The following is an 8,967-nucleotide window of genomic DNA, read 5'->3' as shown; positions in this document are numbered from 1 at the left end:
GTATCTGGAAAATGTTATTTTTTTAAAAACTTTATAACTTTTTGTTTTTAATTCAAAAAGCGAAGACATTTTTGTTGCCAGCAATTTATTTTATTACATGTTTAAAGTATTCACATTCTCCACAATTATTGCATGGCTATATGCTATAAATACTAATCTTTTATCATCAAGTTTTATTACCTTTAATCTAACACATCAGAGTATTTTTCTATAGAACTTATTTATACTTAAAGGTTGATTGAAGTGAAAGTTAGTGCAAGGAGAATCACAGTGAGTTGCATCGCACTCAGATGTGTGTTTTTGTGGCAGGAATTTTTTTTTTTGTGTGTGTGTGAAAAGAAAAAAAAACATTCAAGCACCTGATGATTTGAAAATGAGACGCATGTCTCTGAATACTCACTGGTAAAGTCAATTGAACGAATTGTAGAGCGGTCCAGAAAACTATAGTCTCTGACAAACGTCACACTGTAAGGGCATTAAAATAATGGAGAATTATGATCAAGGAGTTTTAATAATTTAAGAGACTGCAAAGTAATTTGGCTATTTAAACAAGTGTTAAATACATACAAAAACTGAATATCAACCAGGGAGGTGTTTGTCGGTGCTTCCCATGTAGCCTCAAACTGGGATTTCTTGACTGCAGATGCTTGGCTGAGAGCTGAATTCTGAGGGCCAAAACCAGAGTGTTTCCATGACTCATGCCTCCTTTTAGCACTAAAGCAGCTAATATTTAAATGTCTGCAATGAATACGAATGAACAATGTAATACATTAACTCCATCTTAAAATAACAATAAAGCACCTCTATATTAAAGCAGTTCATGGCACGGAATTGGACGGTATTTATTGATGTGAAGCGTCCCACTGCAGTTTTTCCGTCCACCTCTCGAGCCTGTAACATGAAGCCTTGGAATTCGGAGGCATTCTCCGCCGCCTGCAGGGTTACTGAGAGTTAAACGCAGAGATGTGTGTTGACCTCTCCGGGCCTGTCAGCGTAACTCGAGTTGACCCCTGCTGCTTACGTAATCATGAGCTTTTCATTATTGGGGAAACTACAATGGTAGTGATGTGGTATAATGTGAAACCATGAAATTACTCTTAATAACGCAGCGTAATTTTAAGGCGTTAAGGTAGAATTACAAATAAAAGTCTTGAAGAAGACCCCATGAACTCTATCCCAGATAGCAATGAGTCGGCGGACCACCGTCGGTGCTCCGGCGGCAGTATAAGCGGCAGAATGGCGACATCGCAAACACGTTGGACGGCGCACTGCCGGCGGCAGCCGCTTTTTAAAAGCGGCAGCCGCCTTCCTACCGCCTTCGTTCCGCGGCCGGCCCGCGGGCCAACCACCGTTCCGCCGCCTTTATATTGCAGGCGGCCCTTCCGCGGCCCGCCGGAGGCAAGCGCTATTTTCGAGCGATCAGCCGCCGCTTATTCTGGCTATATATATATATAGCATGCAGTTTATCAAGAATAATGATTGCTCAAACCAGACAAATATCCATTTGCCATTTTTATTCCACTTCAAAGTACAGTAACTGTATTTTAAACAAGATGTGTCAGATCACTGAAACATAACAGAAAAATATATAAATCAATATACTAACATGCAGGTTTCTAATTAAATTTTGGTTAAAAATAAAAAATAAAATCAGCCTTAGAAGCAAATTACAACTCTTACAATAATTGTTCATATAAAGAGGACAGCTCTAGGGTGAAACAAATTACCAGTAAACATTATGACAATTAAAGAGAATACTTGATACCAAATAATGTGCAGGATACCAAATAAATCAAAGTATGACATCACATTTACAAGCCATTTCTAACAATAGGATAAGTGGTAGTAATTTATAGTAAAGCTCTGGAGTAGAATAGACCATTATAACTGCAATGCTGACCTGTGGCACAAGGACTTACAAGCATTATTTGAAAAAAGAAAAAAAAGAAAGTAATTTCCACAGTGAGTGAGTATAGTGTGACACTTCTGACTTCTTTAGGGGTCTTGATGTTACTGACTGCAAGATAAAGAAAGGATTCCAGTTGTCAGTGATTCTGGGGTTTCAGTAGTCAGCCCAAGTGGTCGGCTGTGGGTCCCTCTCAGCTGTGCGGTGCCTTTTTCTGCCTTCACGGTCAGATGCTCCTTTCAGGTAACGTGAAACATTAACCTAGACCGCATCAGTGGCATCCTGGGTTGCTGAGTTCATCCGGATGGCTAATTTAGAAAATACAGATCTGTCATTTCATTTGAATTGCATGAGGCCATACACATCTACTTAAAATATAATTAAAAAAATATTCAACTTACTTTGAACAATGGTCTAAAGGAACATGTCTCTAAAACATGCTTTATCCCCTACACCAAGCTGAAAATCCAAAAAAGTGTTACAAATTACATTTCTCTGAAGCTTCTCATAAATAAATTAAAAATGTGAAAGGCTAAGGATTCAGACTGTAATATATGCAGTATACAATCTTAAATTTTACTTTTTAGATTACTCTACGGCGTTATAATCAGCAAACTTACAAGTTGTTCCTGGAGCTTTTTATCCTGCTTCAAACTGTTGTCAAGAACCGGCAAATCTTCCTGGGTGTGTAGGGGGAGTAACAGATCCCCTGACAGGAGTAACTCCAACAGACACAACATCGCCAAACTCTGCAAGACGTCACAGCATAAGGGTCTGATCTGCACCTACAGGGTTTCCCAGAATAAAATAGTCAGTCCTGGTCCCTCAACTACTAAACTATGACATTTATATCTAGGTCTACTACATGTACAGGTAGCCCCAGTGGGAATTAAACCAACAACCACAGGTGCTGTTTGCAAGTTGAACCTGATTGCCCAGTGCAAGCAAACGTCTTCAACATTGTTTGTTGAACTTGCTTCACCTACTCTTGAAGTAAGCCGCTGTCATCCGAAGCTACAAAATGAAAGGCATATGGTAATTTTGGACTTACATCACACACAAAAAAGTACAATTTAAGAAACAGGGCAAGTTCTCACCTGCTCGTGCATTGCTTTCCCTCAGGGCTTGGTTCTACATTTAAAAAATAAAATAAAACAAACAACTAAAGGCACTATTTTCAATACTGTTAAAACACTGGACATTAAGACATAGGGCTAGAATATACCTTCACAGCTGAAAACTTCATGCTTGACATGAGATGTCATTGGAGTACAAGGGCCAACAATAGATCAATGACTTTCTCCCTCCTATTGATAATCATTGACATGTAAAAATATGTTTGAAGTTATTGCATACATTTAATGAATTGGACTTAAATTTAACACTTAGTTAAGCGCAACGTATTACATACCTCCATAGTTTTCACCCATATGCTGCAAGGGTAAATTTGCTGCCGGGGGTGTAAAGCTTAGTACTTGAGCTGGGGGAGCAAACATAACAGCTTTCATTTCAATGCAGAGTATTGCATATTCAGTAATGAAACAATAATTGAACTGTGCAAGAGAATGGAATGTACAACACACCTCAACACCTTTCATCCAGAAACTGCTGCAGCGAATCCCATCAAGTGTCCTAGTGAAAAACAGATTATGATTAAAGGATTCATCATCTTAAAGTCAGCATGAAATCAAATTTTACTATTTGTATTTTTATATGTAATATTGTAGTGTTTATGTAAATGATTCATCTGTGCACTTTTTTTATTTATTCATGTACCCTTATAATCTTTAATCAAATACGTTACCCTTCCCTCCCCCCTCGAAATGACTTCTCTTCCGGTCATGAGCAATGGCGTGAGGGCGTACTACCTGTAGCTAGATACATTTCAACATGAAACGTTAGAACATGCTTGAACTCAGTGTGTAAAAAAGGTGTGTAAAAAAGGTGAAACAGCATGTGGTAGCGATCACTGTAATTCTCTTCACTTGGAAATACGTCACAACACTACGAAGGTACTGAAACCGTGTGACGAGACGAGTAAATCTGCTTCAGTTTTTTAGGTGCTGCCCCTTTCGACCGGTGGAGGTACTTCTCTGTTTGTGCTTTAACACTTTCTTAAACATTTGTACAGGTCGCAAAACTCGCAATTGCAAACTGCAAAGTAATCCCTTATACATGTAAAAGGTAAAATAAATTAAAAATTGAGCTTGTAAAACAATGAAAGACATAACCACAATTTCCTGGAGTGACAGAGAGACAAAATATTTCTAAATATTTCACTTTATCCTTCAGGTCAAAACAGGGATTTTCATGTTTCTCATAGACATTACCATGGTTGCAAATTAATAAAAAAAATATAAAGCAAACCCAAGATTTTGGCCAAGTTGCAGATATCGTTCACTGTTCACTGATTTCAAGCATTGGTGAAAAATCTAACTTCATCCATTTATTCTGCTAAATTGTTCATACCATGAATTAAATATTTATTTTAAAAACTAATCAGAATCAGAAAGATATTTATTGCCAAGTAAGTTTTACAAAAGGAATTCTTTTTGGTCTATTGGTGCATCTCAAATTGTGCATAAGAAATGTAAAGAATTGTCACCTTAAGTGAATAAAATAATTCTATATATTTTACATATCTGCTATCGCTTCAGAGTTTCAAAGTAATTTAAATGTAATTTCCTAAACCTTATCATGGAATCAGAGTCAAATCTGTTAACCCCTAATGGCTTTGAAGCAACAACAACAACAAAAATTGATATAATTCACATAATAATTATAATCGCTTTAAATGTGAAAAGTAGTTAAAATGCTGTCAGTTTCACTCATGGCTGGTCGATTTCAAAGCGACTTGCCGCCAGCCAGCCGCGGTTCATTTAGACGGCGGCAGCCGTCAGAGAGAATGAAGTCGGCGGCCCGGCGGCTGTTCGCCGGTGGCATCTCGCAAGAAATGGGAGTGACGTATTCGGCGGCAAACGTTTCATCTCCGCCAGCGGGGCGCACCTATAGCCGACAGCTTGGGGCCGGCGGCAAAAAGAAGCCGTGCAGATATTTTTTGCTATCTGGGATTGACCTTATGTAACATTGCCTGTTTTCAGCGCTGCGCTCTGTCTTCCTGTTTGTATTTCCACAGCATGAAGGTAATCTTACGGATTTATGAATGAACTGCTTGTTTTAAAATCTTCTTACATAATGACATCCCCTTCAAACATTACAATGCTCATGATAACTTTTGCTAACTCTACAATAAGTAAATCCACATCACCAGCTAATTACTCTTTGATAGCGAAGCCATAGAAATATACAGAGCTACTGCAAAAACGCAAGTACAAACACAAATTTCTAAAGATGGCTGCGCGCTTGTTTCTCTAGCGTCTACGTGATCGTGCAAATGTTGACAAATTCAGTTTTAGTTGATATGGGCACTTAAAATGTATACACTGAAAAAAAGATGTAAATAAAAGATTATTGGGGTATATTTCACAAGAAAATTATTTTTTTCTCTCATTCTTCTTCAAAATGTCACATTTAATTAATGTCACTTATGTCTGTAATTTAGGGAAGAGGATTAGGGCCAGGCAATAATAAAAAAATAAAACCATCTCGAGATTAAAGTCATTATAATGCGAGATTAAACTCGTTAAATTTCGAGAAAAAAAGTCGAAATACAATCTTGAGAATAAACTCATTAAATATCGAGAATAAGTCGTTGTGTTTCGAGTAAAAACTCGTTAAATTTCGAGAAAAAAAGTTGAAATACAATCTCGAGAATAAACTCATTAAATATCGAGAAGTCGTTGTGTTGCGAGAAAAAACTCGTTAAATTTCGAGAAAAAAACTAGAAATACAATCTTGAGAATAAACTCATTAAATTTCGAGAATAAAGTCATTGTGTTTCGAGAAAAAAAGTCGAAATGAAATGTAAAGAATAACGCATTCGATCAGTGTTCATTGCATAGTCTACTGATATCAACCTCATCGAGGTTTAGTGGTTTCCCAGGATACCATAAGACGCATTATTAATCGTTGTTGGTTGTGTACGCCTCCATCCACAGAATGTAACGACTGTAACCATCTATACAGCCATTAATGGCAATGCTGTACGGTTTTAATTTATCATAGCTGTCCATATGCCAGAGTGCATTTGGGCCAGCGCAAGTGACGTCTTCTCAAGCGTCTCCTTTCATCAAAATTCCACACCTTGAGGATCAACAAGTTTAATAATGCGTCTTATGGTATCCTGGGAAACCACGAAACCTCGATGAATTTCATGTTGGACAAAAGCGAGTACATCGCGCAAATTGGACTGATTCTTTCTTCTAAAAACACCTAGCCGACCTAGACCATGTTCTATTCTTTGTTACTGAAAGAAAGTCAAAAATATAGATTGACTAAGTGATCTAACTCTGCCATGTCCTCTATCAGTAGGGAGTTTATTCTCACAATTACTTCGACTTTTTTCTCGAAATTTAACGAGTTTTTTCTCGAAACACAACGACTTTATTCTCGAAATTTAATGAGTTTATTCTCAAGATTGTATTTCGAGTTTTTTTCTCGAAATTTAACGAGTTTTTTTCTCGAAACACGACTTTATTCTCGAAATGTAATGAGTTTATTCTCAAGATTGTATTTCGACTTTTTCTCGAAATTTAACGAGTTTTTTCTCGAAACACAACGACTTTATTCTCAATATTTAATGAGTTTATTATCAAGATTGTATTTCGACTTTTTTTCCTCGAAATTTAACGAGTTTAATCTCGCATTATAATGACTTTAATCTCGAGATGTTTTTTTTATTTTTTATTATTGCCTGGCCCTAATCCTCTTCCGTAGTAATTAACTGTGAAATTTACTAGCAATTTCTGATATGTAGTCTTAAATATTAATGACTCATCCTGCACTGCACAGATTTTTGTCCAATCAGATGGTCTCTAGAATGGGAAAGTCCCTCCCTCAGTACCAGCAGTTTGAATCTGTGATGAAACTTAAGTTTTGTTTTGTTTGTGTTTTGAAAGGGACAAGCCCTTGGATATGTCCTGCCCAAACTTGCTATTTCAATAGGAAATACATCAGCATAGGATAGAAAACTGTGCTTGTCAGTCTTTTAAAAATCGAATTTATTAACAATTGGTTACCAATAAACCTAATATCTAAAAACCTATAAAGAAGAAGCAGCAGTTAGAAACTGCCCCTCACCAGTGACGGTTTGTCCTGGTGTGAATGTGGTGCGGTTCACAGAGACTTTGTAAGGAGAGCTGCTTGTCTGAGACTCAGAGTTCGAGTGATAGGGGGTCATGCTTTGACAGGAATCCTCCACTCGCCCACCAGGGAAAGATGTGAGCCCCCTCACACACACACACACACACACACACACACAAGAGCAGGAGAATGGAAACGTGCATCAACAAAAAAAAAAAAAAAAAAAAAAAAAAACCTTTTCTAACAGATTTGATTGATTGGTCGATCGATCACCAATGCAATTACAGAAATTAATTGCAGCCGTAATTAGATGTAGGTAAATATAAGTACAATGTGAAAACGTGTATGTACACAAAAAGTGTATTGTAACAAATAATTAATTTAAATGTTAGTACGTAGTTAAAGACACTTTTTGGTAACACTTTAGAGAATATGGTTCCGTCATTATTTAATAACTACACAGGAACAAATGAGTAACACAATGTTTACATTCTAGTAACTACTATTAACTAACAAGAAGCTCTGATTAATGAATTAGTTAGTAATAGCACTCAGTTGAATGGGCTAGTTCACTATTAACTATTCAGTAACTTCTATTATTTTCATAACTCCCAGAGGACTACTAAGAACTACTAAATACAGGTTCATAATTAATGAGAGTATGCACAATGTACTGTATAATTTATTTGGTAAAGATCATGGTAACCTACTAGTAATGACTTAAGTATTACCAAATCCTTCAGAAGGAATGACTACTTATTTGGAACAGTATTCGGTAACACTTTACTTGAAGGGGTTTGCATAAGACTGACATGACACCTTCATAATCATGTCATGGCAGATGTCATAAATATGAAGGAGGTCTTATGCATGTTTATGACAACTGTCATTAAGTGTCATTCGCTCAATTATGACATTTTTAATGCAAATATGACATTGTGTGAGATGTCTTTGTTATGACAACTTGACATAAACCAATACATCATAACCTGTCAGTGTCTTTTTCATGACAACTTGACATTACCAAGACAACATAAATTGTCATAAACATGACATAGCAGATTAATTATCAAACTTAAGAAACCACTTAGCTTTATGGGTTAACATTTCATTAAACTGTCAGGTGGTTGGTTTTGACATTGGCTGTCATGAGGCCATTATAACTGTGTCATGAATGTTTTTCTTGACCTCAACTACAGTGGTACAAATTTAATTTGTCATTAAAATGTTATAATGGCTTCATGACAGCCAATGTCAAAACCAACCACATGACAGTTTAATGAAATTAAATAAAATTAAATTAAACTTGAAATTAAACAGTTTAATAAAAACAATTTCTGCTATTTGGAATTTTCGGAGAAACCTTTTTCGAACTTGTCCAACACGGTTCGTCCAATTTTCACAGAAATTGGCTCAGATCATCTCCAGACCATGCAGACAAAAAGATATTAAAAGCTTTTTGATAAACCCAACCATTCTTGAATAATGTGCAAACGAATTTGACTAAGAGCACGTCAAATTGGATGCAAGGATATATCTCTGCATAGCTTTAGTGTATTGCGATGAATCTTGGTAAATGCCATCACAAGCATGACCCGAGGCAATGTTTCGGTACAGCATAACATACTGGTTAGGAGATCTTAAAAATGGCTAAGTTTGCTTATACAGTTTGCATAATTTCATAAAACGGTTCTCTTTTAATTCACTGCAGCATACCGAGTCATACGATTTTCCCATAGCAGCAATTTTGGGCATTGGCCATTTTAAAGATTGTCATAAAATGCTTTATTTTCTGAACACATTAGTGTATCGTTATGAAACTGGTTATGTGTCATCAGGACCATGCCCTGAAGGTTCTC

General features: G+C 36.6%; 1 long non-coding RNA gene across 2 annotated transcripts; it reads right to left on the bottom strand.

Moving 5' to 3' along the window:
* Positions 1-1,499: 1,499 nt before the first annotated feature.
* On the bottom strand, positions 1,500-3,920 carry LOC311087603. 2 transcript variants are annotated; one of them, XR_014607316.1, is made up of 9 exons: positions 3,775-3,920; positions 3,490-3,538; positions 3,318-3,386; positions 3,132-3,213; positions 3,004-3,037; positions 2,834-2,920; positions 2,527-2,691; positions 2,308-2,365; positions 1,500-2,214 (listed from the first exon to the last, which is right to left on the bottom strand). It is a non-coding gene; the product is annotated as an uncharacterized lncRNA (long non-coding RNA). The 2 variants fall into 2 exon arrangements; XR_014607317.1 differs by lacking the exons at positions 1,500-2,214; positions 2,308-2,365 and having other exon boundaries at positions 3,711-3,914.
* Between the last annotated feature and the right edge of the window lie 5,047 nt (positions 3,921-8,967).

The sequence above is a fragment of the Abramis brama genome (assembly GCF_963993115.1).
Source record: "Abramis brama genome assembly, chromosome: 7".
In the NCBI taxonomy this organism is placed as follows: domain Eukaryota; kingdom Metazoa; phylum Chordata; class Actinopteri; order Cypriniformes; family Leuciscidae; genus Abramis; species Abramis brama.
The sequence above is the reverse complement of the archived record's forward strand: the minus strand, read 5'-3'. Positions and strand labels throughout refer to the sequence as shown.